Source organism: Hypanus sabinus, chromosome 25 (genome assembly GCF_030144855.1).
Source record: "Hypanus sabinus isolate sHypSab1 chromosome 25, sHypSab1.hap1, whole genome shotgun sequence".
In the NCBI taxonomy this organism is placed as follows: domain Eukaryota; kingdom Metazoa; phylum Chordata; class Chondrichthyes; order Myliobatiformes; family Dasyatidae; genus Hypanus; species Hypanus sabinus.
The window spans coordinates 7,180,555-7,194,691 of NC_082730.1; positions in this window are offsets into that span (position 1 = coordinate 7,180,555).

Here is a 14,137-nt window from a genome sequence, read left to right on the forward strand (position 1 = left end):
CCTGTCTAATTTATTTGATCTTGTTTTATTTTAGTTAGAGGTAGTTTTCGTCACTGTCCTTCTGCCCAACAAGCCATACCATCCATTACACCCATGTGACCAGTTAACCTACTATCCCGAAACGCAGGAGATTCTGAAGATGTGGGAAATCCAGAGAAACACACAAAATGCTGGAGGAACTCAGTAGGCCAGGCAGCACCTATGGAAATGAATAAACAGTGTGTTTTGGGCTGAGGCCCTTCATTAGGAAGGGGTAAGAAGGTGGGAGGACAGAGGGAGGGGTGAAGTACAAGCTAGGTCAGTAGAACCCACTAACCAGTACATCATTGGAATATGGGAGGAAGTTGGAACACCTGGTATTATTTAAAATTTTGCAGTCAGTCACAGTGAAGCCCCCCCCCCCACCCAAAGTACTGAGTGGAGTGAGGTTCTTTACGGTGTGGGCAGCACAGGGACATAGCAGTGACTGTAATGTTATCAGGAGTGATAACTGATATCCGATCGGGGTCAAATTCCCACCTCTGTGGGCTTCCTCTGGCTCCCCCAGTTCCCTCCCACACTACAAATGTGTACGGGTTAGGGTCAGTAAGCCGTGGGCTTGCGGTCTGCCCCCAGCTTATCATTGGACTGCGTTAGTCTTTGACAGAAATGATGCCTCTCACTGTGTTTCGATGTACGTGACAAATCTTTTGATTAACTATAGTTAGACTTGGGAAAACGGTCTGGTTGGGTAAAAGCTCTAAGGAAATGAGGGGTAAGTTTATAATAGTGGGTGGCAGTGAAGGCAAGTACAGAAGTGGCATTTAAGAGACTCTTAGGCACATGGAAGTACAGAGAATTGTGAAATATGGACATTGCGTAGGCAGAAGGAATTGGCTTAATCAGACATTTAATTACTAATTGAATTAGATCAGCATAATATTGTTTGTTCTTAAGTATTGCTTTGAGTGTTTCAGGAAGCAAGTGAGCTATCTGTAGAAGATACACTGTGCACCCTACCCTGGCCAGATAACTTGTTCCTAGCTGTTGACAGATTAACATTGATCGGGCAACAAATTCCATGGCCAACTTGAACTTGCACTTTAGCCAGCCCAAGTGCAGCCAGAGTCCTGGTTAAATGTTGTTGACACAGAACAGTACAGACCAGGAGCAGGTTCTTCAGGCCATCATGTCTATGCTGACCAGGATGCCGATCTAAACTAATTCCCATCTGCCTGCTCATCGGCAGCATCCTCCAATTCCCTGCCTTTTCATGTGTCTGTATGTTGCTGTCACACCTCCTTCCAACAGCTCCCCTAGTGACCTGTTGCAGTTGGTCACCATTCTGTGTAGAAACTGTATTGGAATTTGCATTCCAGTCAGTCACCACTCTAGAAACTATTGGAATTCATTTATCATTCACATCTACCTAGGTACAGTGAAGTTTGTTTATAACATATTAGTTCATTACACACAGCATTGAGCTTGGAATAAGGGAAAATGATATACAGTGAATGAAGTGCAAAAGCACTGTGTAGTGCAAGATCATAACGAGGTAGATCGAGGCCAAGAATTGATCTTGTCATAAGAGATCTGTGAAGGCTGAGAAAAGTCCATCTCCCACCCCCCATCCTCACCACATTCTACAGAGGATGTATCGAGAGTATCCTGAGCAGCCGCATTACTGGCTGGTTCAGAAATTGCACTGTTTTGGATCATAAGGCCCTGCAGCGGATAGTGAGGTCAGCTGAAAGGATCATCAGGGTCTCTCTTCCCGCCATTACAGACGTTTACACTACATGCTGCATCCACAAAGCTAACAGCATTGTGAAAGACCCCATGCACCCCTCGTACAAACTCTTCTCCCTCCTGCCGTCTGGCAAAAGGGACCAAAGAATTCGGGCTCTCAGGACCAGACTGTGTAACAGTTTCTTCCCCCAAGCCATTAGACTTCTCAATTCCCAGAGTCTAGTCATACACACACACACACACACACACTCTCTCTCTCTCTCTCTCTCTCTCTCTCTCTCTCTCTCTCTCTCTCTCTCTCTCTCTCTCAACTGAACACCACTCCACTCCCTTTGCAATTTTTGCTCATTTCTTTCTCAATTCCTGCTGAAACATTGGTTACATTTACATTTATTATTATATTGTAATTTGCCCTTTACTGTGCCTATTGTCATGTTTATTAATTATTGTACTGTCTTGCACTGTTTTGTGCACTTTATGTAGTCCCATGTAAGTCTGAAGTCTAGTGTAGTTTTGTGTTGTTTCATGTAGCACCAGGGTCCTGGAGGAACGTTGTTTTGCTTTTAATATGTACTGTACCAGCAGTTATGGTTGAAATGACAATAAAAGTGACTTGACTTGAAATCTCTTTAAGAATCTTCTAACAGCAGGAGAGAAGCTGTCATTGAGCCTTGTGCCTGCTTTCAGTTTCTTGTATCTTCTGACTGATGGGAGAAGGGACAAGGGAGTCTACATGGAGTGGGGGCAGGGAGTCTTTGATTATGTTGGTTGCTTTACCGAGGCAGTGAGCAGAGTCGACAGAGTGCGCGGTGGCGAGGCTGGATTCTGTGACGTGCTGAGCTGTATCTACCGCACTCTCAAATTTCTTGAGGATGAGGGCGGAGCAGTCGCCATACCCAGGCCTGCAATAAAGGTGGATTTACTTATATCCAAGTTAAAATTAGCAAGGTATAAATGGCTTATGATTTCTGCAGAATCACTGTTCTGTGGGTTTACCTTGCCCACTACACTGTGCTAACTATTGAAAGATAATCACTCCCTTGTGTTTCTTCCTCCCCTCCCCTCCATCTTCTAACTATGGTACCTTATCTCTTTTTTCTCCCCTGTACTGCTGAAGGGTCTCGGCCCGAAACGTCGACTGTACCCTTTTCCATAGATGCTGCCTGGCCTGCTGAGTTCCTCCAGCATTTTGTGTGAGTTACTTGGATTTACAGCATCTGCAGATTTTCTCTTGTTTTGGAAATATATCTAGTCTCCAACTTCCCCCATCTGTCCTGGACTTTGATAACAAACATATTTCCTTCTGTCCTGCCCATCTCCACCACTGGGTGGCAGGGTGGAGCAATGCCTACCGAAGGAGGTGTAAGACACTCCTTCCCTCTGCCAGCCTGCAGGTCACCCTTGGGGAAGGTGTAGCACCTGCTTAGCCCCCCCTCACCCCACCTGGGAGCAGGGGGTGGATGGTCGTATGAGCAGCTGGTGTATATCACAAGTCCTGGTTATGACAGGCAGACAATCTCTGGCTGGGATCACCTGTCTTGTAAAGAGGCTGCCCAGAAAAAGGCAATGACAAACCACTTCTGAGGACGAATTGCCAAGAACAATCACAGTCACAAGCCCATGGCTGCCTATGTAGTATGACACAGCTTATAGAGATGATCCAAAGAACATTTATTATCAAAGTATGTATGCAGTATACAGCCCTGAGATTCATCCTCCCACGGACATGAAACAAAGAAAACCTTGTAACCCATTCAACGATAAACATCAAAACACCCCCCGGGGGTGGGGGGTGAACAAATTGTGCAAATGTCAAAAAAAAGTGGAAAAACACAGGATATAAAACATTAAATGACTCAGTCATCAAAACAATCTAGGGGTATTCAGTTTCAGCACAGCTCAGTTCAATGTAGTGCTGTGTTGTTCACTGACTGCAGGCCACAGAGCCCGACCACCCCGATCAAAATCACACTAAATAGCAACAAAAAAGGATCAACCAGGAACACAGAAACACGTCATAACGTGAGCTAGAGTCCAGCCTTCACTGTGTCGATTAGACCTTGTCCAAGACCCAGGACTGAGGGAGAGAGAGTCTGATATCCACCACGTTCTCTGCAATTTGAAACCATTCGTTATCTCTCCATTTACACTTTTTTTTTACTTCCACAGATACTGCCCGACCTGCTGTACATATCCAGCATTCTTTCATTCAATTTCAAACTTCCAGTGTCTGCAATTTAAAAAAAAATTTCATTGCTGTGTTTCTTCTGTATGACAGTACAGGGGGCGGGTGGTCAAACGAGCAAAATACAAATTAACAAGGGAGTTAAACTATAATAAATGTCTAAATGAATGGTGGAAGAAACATATTTGTCTAATAATTGCAAGGTATTGATTATTGACAAGAACTTCTGGGTCAATTTGGCTCCATGGTTACCATGAGGATCCACTAACTTCTAACATTAGAACGTGCCAAATTTAGAGCACTCTTCTGAATCAGACACTAGGTTATCACCACCCACTTACACAAACAACATTTGCTGTGCTCTGCACTTTACAGAGTTCTTTCCACATCTTTCTGTAGTTGGCAGAGAGCGTGAATAATAATGAGATGCCGGATTGCGAGGTTTAAATGTCAGAAGAAGGCAGAAAACTCTGCATGAACTTCTACACCACGCAGAGTGCGAGGGGGTCTCACACGCAAACGGGAAATCAATTTGGGTTCCCATTGGAAAATGGCGCTGAAATTGATTTTTAAAATGCTAGAAATAATTTTTTAATAAACACAAACACAAAATGGAAACTAAGCAACACAGACAAAATGCTGGAGGAACTCAGCAGGTCAGCATCTATGGAAATGAATAAACAGTCGACATTTCGGCCCGAGACCCTTCTTTAGGACACTTACTATTTGACGGACAGAAAGTTGACAATTTGGGTAAAGTTTGCTTAAGTCAGCTGAGAATACCATTTGAGGGTGCAGAGCCTTTAGTATGGATTTCTTCTTCAACCTTTTACCTTTTGCACCTATCCCAGCCCAGCTTCTCACTTCACCTGGTCTCACCTGTCACCTGTTAGTCAGTACTCCTCCCCCTACCCCCATCTTAATCTGGCTTCTTATCCCTTCCTTCAACCACGTGCTTACCTGCTCTTACCCTATCTTCCCTCCACTCTACCAGAGATAGGGTTCCTCTTGTCCTCACCTACCACCCCACCAGCCTCATTAGATGCTGCCTGGCCTGCTGAGTTCCTCCAGCACTTTCTGTGTGTTGCTTTGGATTTCCTGCATCTGCAGAATCTCCGTTGTTTGTGCCTTATCCCTTCCTATCCAGCATTGATGACCGGTCGACTGTTTATTCTCCTCCGTGGATGCCTGAGTCCCTCTAGCATTGAGGGTGTTGCTCTGAGTTTTAACACTTGTACGTGATCAAAGGGTTTCACGTTGTGACTAAATTAAACTGCAGCGGTTAAAAAATATGCCGCCTATGTGGAGAGTGCAGGAAGTTCTCGGCTCTGTCTTGTAATCCACTTCCCAGTCCCAAAATATTAAGCTTTTCAGGCTTTCTTCAGGAGCAAGCTACAAGGTGGAGTCGCAGTAAAGTTCAGTCAGTGGAACAAAGATAATCCTCTTCCCTCCTCCCCATGAGATAGAAAGAGGTCAATCCTCCTCCAACCCCTGTCAACCCCCTCCCCCTGGATGAGGAAATCTGTGAACCATCCTACCTCTCTGCCCCGGTGAGGAAAACTGATGACCATCATTCCCCCAAACCCCCACCCTGATGAGGGAAAATAAGGACTGTCCTTCCCTCAAACCCCCTCTCCGGTGAGGAATTTCGAGAACCACCCGTCCCCCAAACCCCCTCCTCGATGAGGAAATTCGAGAACTATCCTTCCCCCATACCCATCCCTGTTGAGGAAATATGAGGACCATCTTTTCCACAACCCCCACCCTGACAAGGGGAAATAAGGACCATTCCTCCCCCAAAATCCCCACCCCAATGAGAAACGAGGACTACCCTTCCCCTAAACCCTCACCCCAATGAGGAATTTCGAGGACCATCCTCAGTCCCACTGATGGGGAGAAGTCGAAGTTGTCTGAGCCAGCTGGCTGCAGGAAAGCTAACTGGCCACCGAGACTGTGTTGACTTTTTGTTCAACACCCTGTTCATACATCACAGTTCAGACAGACAACCTCAAGCTTATGTCTCATCCAGTTCTTATCAGAGCACCAGCACATGCAACGCTTGGCATTTACTCTCGGATCTGCAAACCTCTCCTTGAAACTTTGGCATGCTCTTGCATCAGCTCAGATGAAAACTGCTCCAACGAGAAGCTAAAAAATGTAAAGATACGCAATGCACGGTGGAATCAGAAACATAATGATTGGGCTGCTCACCCCCTCGTGATTGAACATATCCCAGTGCCACTTACCTCCTTCCCCTGACTTTAATGGCCCCACCCACACCAGACATTCACAGAACTGCCCCCTCCACCCTGTCCTCCGTTCAGCAGAAAACAGAAGAGCCAGACAGCATGGATTCGGATTTATGTATTCCATGCTCACAACTTCCTGCAGCTGCCTGTAAGGAGTGTGTACATTTTCCCAGACACCATGTGGGTTTCCTCTGGGTGCTGCGGCTTCCTCCCATAGTCCAAAGACGTAGCAGTTGGTAGGTTAATTGGTAAGTTGCCTCGTGAGGTAAATGGGGGTTTCCAGCGGTGTAGCTCGAAGGACTGGGGTCTGTTCTGCACTCTATCTCAATAAATAAGAAACCCTAACCACACGGCTTTGGAGTGTGCGAGGGAACTGGCGCATCCGGAAGAAACCCACACAGTCACGGGGAGAACGTACAAACCTCTTGCAGACAGCAATGGGTATTGAACCTAACCTTATAGGTGGCATCGTAAAGCATTACACTGCCATGCCACCCAGAATATCACTGAGCCAATGGCCAAGAGGCTACTCTGCTTCTACTTTCAGTGACACAACTCTTACCGGCAATAAATGTCAACGATCTTCAGTGCTTTTGTTTTAAGGATGTCAGTGGGATGGTCTGGTCAGCGGTTCAAAGTAAATTTTTATCAAAGTACATGTATGTCACCATATACAACCTCGAGATTAATTTTCTTGTAGGCATCCTCAGTAAACCTATAGAATAATAACCATAACAGAATCAATGAAAGACTGCCCGACTTTGATGTTTAACCAGAGTGCAGAAGACAACAAACGGTGCAAATACAAAAAGAAAGAAATAATATAAATAAGCAATAAATATTGAGAACCTGAGATGAAGAGTCTTTAGAAACATAGAAAACCTACGGCACAATACAGGCCCTTCAGCCCACAAAACTGTGCCGAACATGTCCTTACTATAGAAATTACCTAGGGTTACCCATAGCCCTCTATTTTTCTAAGCTCCATTTACCTATCCAGTAGTCTCTTAAAAGACCCTATCGTATCCAACTCCACCACTGTCACCGGCAGCCCACTCCATGCACTCACCACTCTCTGCATAAAAAACACCCTTGACATCTCCTCTGTACCTACATCCAAGCACCTTAAACCTGTGCCCACTTGTGTTAGCCATCTCAACCTTGGGGAAAAAGCCTCCGACTATCCACACGATCAATGCCTCTCATCATCTTATACATCTCTATCAGGTCACCTCTCATCCTCTGTCGCTCCAAGGAGAAAAGGCCCAGTTCACTTAATCTATTCTCATAAGGCATGCTCCCCATTCCAGGTAACATCCTTGTAAATCTCCTCTGCACCCTTTCTATGGTTTCCACGTCCTTCCTGTAGTGAGGCGACCAGAACTGAGCACAGTACTCCAAGTGGGGTCTGACCAGGGTCCTGTATAGCTGCAACATTACCTCTCAGCTTTTGAACTCAGTCCCATGGTTGATGAAGGCCAATGCACCATATGCCTTCTCAACCTGTGTAGTAGTCTTTGATGTGATGGTGATCAGAACTCAGTGGGGTGGCTAAATCCTAGCCTGACTAGGGTTGCCATATGTTGTTATTGCTACCAATTTTATTTTAGTTGTACCTTATAAGTGACTATTGTTGAATCATTTCCCTAAGGTTCTCTGACTGAAAAAGCCAAATTCTGCCAGATTTTGTAGGCTGGGTTGAAGACTGACAAAGCCCTCATTCATTGCTCGTCAAGTCAGAGTATTGCCAATTAATTGTATAAATGTATACTGCCAAACGAAACATTGCCCCAGACCAAGGTGCACAGCACAGTACATATAACTCATACACAACATCGTCATCATCATTATGTGCCATGTTGCATGATGTGGGCGATCACACTCTGTATCACCATGATTATTCTTTCCAAATTTTTCCATAGAAATGACCTGCCATTGCCTTCTTCTGGGCAGTGACTTTACAAGACAGGTGACCCCAGTCATTATCAATACTCTTCAGTGATTGTCTGCCTGGTGTCAGTGGTCACATAACCGGGACTTGTGATGTGCACCGGCTGCTCATACAACCATCCCCCACCTGCTCCCGTGGCTTCACGTGACCCTGATCGGGGTCTAAGCAGGTGCTACCCCTTGCCCAAGGGTGACCTGCAGCTTAGTGGAGGGAAAGAGTGCCTTACACCTCCTTTGGTAGAGTCATACCTCCACCTAATCACACAAAACACATGAAGTAATATTACGACAAATAAATTAACAAATAATGAAATATACTCCAGAAGATTGACATTTATCATAAGGCGCAAAATGTAAATGGTATAACACTACTAGCGTTTCATACGTGATGAGACATGGGTGGTGGCAAGAAGTCCCTAACCCCTGTTGGTTCTTGAGAAAATGCCGGTGGGAGGAACATCTTCGAGTGGAACTACCTCAAAAGTTTGAATACTTGAGGGCATATCTACTGGAGAAGCTGTAGTGGGGGGGGGGGAGGTGGAATTTAAAGGGATGTTGGGCAAGTTTTACGCAAAGAATAATAGGTTCCTGTAGTTTGATGCCAGGGGACGTGGTGGAAATAAACATCATCTGGCGTTCGAGAGGCTGTTAAACAGATGCACGGATATGTAAAGAGTGGAGAGATATGAATCATGTGCCAGTGGAAGGAATTATTGGAATTTGGCATCATAATCAGCACAGGCATGAAGTGCCTGTTCTTGAGCAGGACATTATATGTTGTCTGTTCTGTACTGTGAGAGAGGGGTCTGTAACTTACACCCAGCGATGGAACAGGATGGTATATATCTCCCAGTTGGGATGATGGGTGATCTGCTTGGGGATCTGATGGTGATAATGTTCTGCACAACTACTGCACTGATACCACAGCAGAGTGTGGCTTCCTCAGAATTTCCTTTTGTATATGAGAGACCGCTTGAAGCTCAACACAAATATAATTTCAGACGACTTGTATCACTTGGGAATTTGGAGAACCAAGAAACTAACTTTTATTGAATACATTTAACTTTTATTTAATTGCAAAACAGTGCCGATGTTTTGCAATAGCTCAACTAAACTAAAAAAATGTTCTATTGGTGATTTTCATTTGTACTAAGTGTCTGTGGCTTCTCGCTTAAGTGTCCAACAATAATCAGCCAGCATTGATGGATTCCAGTTTCCCTGATACCGTTTCTCCATGACAGCAATGTCCTGGTGAAACCTTTCACCATGCTCGTCACTGACAGCACCAAGGTTTGCAGGGAAGAAGTCTAAATGGGAATGCAGAAAACAGATCTTTAGTGACATGTTGCACTTCGTGGTTTTATATGCTTGAAACATGTCAACCATCTTCTTGGGTGCAGAGGTCATAGTTTCAGGAAAGGTCAAAATCCAGAAGCTACATGTCTTTGACCATAAGACAGAGAAGAATTAGGCCAGTCGGCACATCGAGTCTGCTCCGCCATTCCATCATGGCTGATTTATTGTCCCTCTCAACCTCATTCTCCAGCCTTCTCCCCTAAGCTTTGACACCCTTACTAATCACGAATTCAAGTACTTGCCCTCCAAAGCTATCTGTGGCAATGAATTCCACCCTCTGGCTAAAGCAATTCCTCCTCTTCTCTGTTCTAAAGGGTTGTCCTTCTATTCTGAGGCTGTGCTCTCCAGTGCTAGATTGCCCCACTATAAGAAACATCCTCCCCACATCCGCACCATCTAGGCCTTTCAGATTTCTCCTCGTGGGTCAACCCAATACAGTTCTCATTTTTTTTAGTTCACAGGACTATGGCGGTGTGAGAGTAAAAAGTTTCCATAGCCCATTCGTCTGGTGAAACTGCAGTCACTGGCACCAAGCCAGGAGAACACTTGGACCTTTACAGAATGAAGTACACTTATGCGGTTGGAACACTGGCCGTGAGTCCAGCCACAACAACCTTTGCTTTTTATGTAACACTGTGTGTACAATTCCCTTCAGGTTGGCAGCAATGATTGGCAAATCCTGGCACTGACAAGAGCAAGGAAGATCAAGGCAATATCAGAACTACAGCAGCTCAATGTCTGTCGTCTGATCTTGGGCAAGAGAGCGACCTTCACTGCATGGTGTTAATCAAAATGTTCAGTGACTAGATAATTCCATTAGACATAGGAGCAGAATTAGGCCATTTGGCCCATCTTGTCTGCTCTGCCATTCAATCATGGCTGATTTATTTTCCTTCTCAGTCCCATTCTCCGGCCTTCTCCCTGTGACAGCCTGACTAATCTCTATCGATCTCTGCTTTAGAGGTACCCAATGACTTGTCCTCCACATCTGCCTCTGAAAATGAATTCCACAGATTCACCACCCTCTGTCTAAAGAAATTCCTCCTCATCTCTGTTCCAAAGGGGTGTTGAGGTGTTCCCTCTAGTCCTTCACTCTCCCAGTAAATAGGAGCATCCTCTCCATGCCTGTCTATCTAAGCCTTTCAATATACGATAAGTTCCTCCTCATTCTCCCAAACTCCAGAGCCGTCAAACGTTCCTCCTAATCAGCATGTGCCCCCAGGTATCAACCCGGAGGTAATCACCTTGTGGCTCTGCTTTTCCGTTTAGCTCTGAGCCCCTCATAGTTCCCGAGCAGACCTCTGTCTCCATCCTGTTAAGGTGGTACTGTAGTGTAGCTGTTTCTGTAACGCTTTACAGTACCAGTGAGCGGGGTTCAATTCCCATCGCTGTCTGTAGGGGGTTTGTACATTCACCCCTTTGACCCTCTGGCTTCCCTCCCACGTTCTAAAGATGTACGGGTTAGTAAGTTCTGCATTTGATACTTTGGCGACAGCAGCATGCTGATTTGCGGGCTGCCCCTAGCACTTTCTCAGGTTGTGTTGGTCATTGACACAACAAGACTTTCATTGCATATTTCGATGTTTCGATGTACATCTGACAAATAAAGCTACTCTTTATTTTATCGTTACACTCACCAGCACAAGCCGATCCTCCCCCACCCACCCCAAGTTATTCTGCAGCCTAGGACCCAAGCGCCAGGAGGCACCATGTCGTCCAGGACTCTCTGTCTCTACTGCAGAGAACAGTGACCTTCCCCCAACTCTACTCTCTCTACCTCCTACCTTTCTCACTCCCCCCCCCCACCTGAATGCCCCTCTCTGTCCTGGTGTCACTGACAGTTCGTGCAAACTGCTCCTCATCCAATCAGGGAGCAAGAACTGCCTTCCTATTGGGCAAGGGCCAAGCCTCCTTCCGAATTTTCCTTTGAATTCCCTCCACCTGCCTCTTTTGCAAGTCACATCCTCCTGCCCCTGATCTGATCTTTTGCCCCTGATCACTGAATCTATCTGAGGAAGTTAATTTGATTTGAAACCAGTGAAAAGCTTGGCCTGGTTTGGCTCGATGCTTGAGGGATTTGTTTGATTCTGTGCTAAGACAGAGGCCTTCTGTGGACTTCTGAATCGGCTGCTATGGACTTCTGAGTTGGTTTCTATGATGCCTGGTGTTGTGAACTTCAGTTCTGAATGCTGTTTGCTGGCTTTAACGTTTGCACGATCTGTTCTTCCTCTCTGCACGTTGGGTGTTAGACAATCTTCTTTTGCCTTAAATGGGTTCTACTGGGGTTCTTTGTATCATGGCTGCCTGTAAGGAGCTGAATCTCAAGTTTGTATAAAGTATATGTACTTGGATAATAAATGTGCTTTGAACTTTGCACAGTGTTCATACAGATCAAATCACTACACGGTGCATTGAGACAGAACAAGGCAAAACACAATACAGAATAAATATTGTATAGTCACAGCTTTATAGCTCCAGTAACTGGGGTTCAATTTCCATCTCTGTCTGTAAGGAGCTTGCACCGTATGCTCTCCCTGTGGCCGTGTGGGTTTCCTCCGTGTGCTCTGGTTTCCTCCCAAATTCCAATAGATATAGAGGCTGTGGTTAGTGAGTTGTGGGCATGCTATGCTGGTGCCAGAAGCGTGGGGACACTTGTGGCCTCTCTTGGACTGTGTTGGTCATTGATGCAAACAACACACTTCACTGTATGTTCTGACGTGCCTGTGACAGGTAAAGCTAATCTCAAATCTCCAGAGTGTAACAACTACAGCTGCAGGCACACCATAAGGTGCAGATCATAATGAGGTCCACAGTGAGGTCAAACGGGGGAAGAATTTTCACCATCAGTATTGCCGAGAATGGCTTTTCTTTCAGAGGATTTAATTGTCCACATTTGGCGGGGCGCCGCAGTAGTGTAGCGGTTAGCGCAGCGCTGTTACAGCTCAGGGAGTCGCAGTTCGGAGTTCAATTCCGGTGCCCTCTATAAGGAGTTTGTACCTTCTCCCCGTGACCGTGTGGGTTTTCTCTGGGTGCTCTGATCTCCTCCCACAGTGCAAGGATGTACCAGTTAGTAGGTTAATTGGTCATTGTAGATTGTCCCCCGACTAGCCTCGGGTCAGATAGGTGCTTCGCTGAGTGGTGTAGCTGGTTGTTCAGGAAGGGTTTGTTCCACGTTGTACCTGTAAATAAAACAAAATAAAGGCCTGTCTCCGGGTGACCACTCCAATACCCCATGACTGCACCGCGCTCCCTCTGGGGCTCTGGTTTCCTCACACATTCCAAAGACGTGTGCGTTAGTAGTTTAATTGGTTACCTGGGCTTGTTGGGCCGGAATGGCCCGTGATCGTGCTGTTTTATGTAAAATTATAACACCCATTGTCCTGCTGCCCACTCTCTGCCCCCACTGGGCCGCAGCCGGTGGTGTCCCTGAACAGAGACCCTGCACGTGTCCCTGCAGCGCACGGACTGGACTGAGGGACTTCACTGTCTTGCAGCAGAGGGTGGCTGCGGAGAGAAATGCACGCCAGCTCCGATGCATTCCTGGAGCCTGCACGCTGCCACACTGCAGTCGCTCAAAGAGTGGGCTGCCATTCACTTGACCTCTACCTACATGCGGCGCTTGGTTCATTTTCAATCTTGTTTCCAAAGTTCAAAAGTAAGTTTATTATTAAAGCACACATACAACCAGCAGCTTACCTTTCTCGTGGGCATACTCAATAAATCCAATAACCATAACAGAATCAATGAAAGACCACACCAACGGTGTGGACAACCAGTGTGCAAAACACAAGAGCCTTGCAAATGCAATAATAATAATAAATAAACAAACAATAAATATCGAGAACATGAGATGAAGAGTCCTTGAAAGTGAGTCTGTAGATTGTGGAACCTCTGTTTATGTTAATATATAAATGATACATTATAAATTTAAATTTAAATATTTTATTTAAACACTTAAAAAAATAAAAACATGAAAACATAAAGAGATCAATTAGTGTAATCTTTGCTTCAAGTTAGTTTAATTTGGCTTGAGGGTCAGGGACCAGCAGTCCGTCCCTGTACTGCAGTGTTCTAATGAAGGATTTCAGCCCGAAATGTCGACTGGTTACTCTTTTCCATAGATGCTGCCTGACCAGCGTTTTGTGTGTGTTGTCCTGTATTTCATAGTTTTTTTGATAGTGCTTCTTTCATATTTTAAAGTAGCCAATGTCCATTTACTTTTAAAAACTTCGCTTGCTGTATTAACTTCGACTGGGTGCAGAGCCAGAGCCAGACTGTGTCCACAGCGCCACCTCATGGTTGCACTCCGCCTCCGAATCTGAATCACTGACATTGCCGTGATAACTTGTTGGTTTGCGGCAGCAGTATAGTACAATGGACATTAAAAATACTTTAAGTTACAATAAAGAATAATATAAATAACTATTGCAAAAGTGGAATGGCGAGGTAGTATCACAAACAAAATGCTGGTGGAACACAGCAGGCCAGGCAGCATCTATAGGGAGAAGTACTGCCAACGTTTCGGACCGAGACCCTTCGTCAGGACTGGCGAGGTAGTATTCTGGGGTTCATGTGGCAGAAAGTATCACCCCAGCTATTAACAACAGTACGCACCTCTGCCAACCCAGAAAGTCCATAGCCTTTGTCAAAGCTGGAGACTGGCCACAGT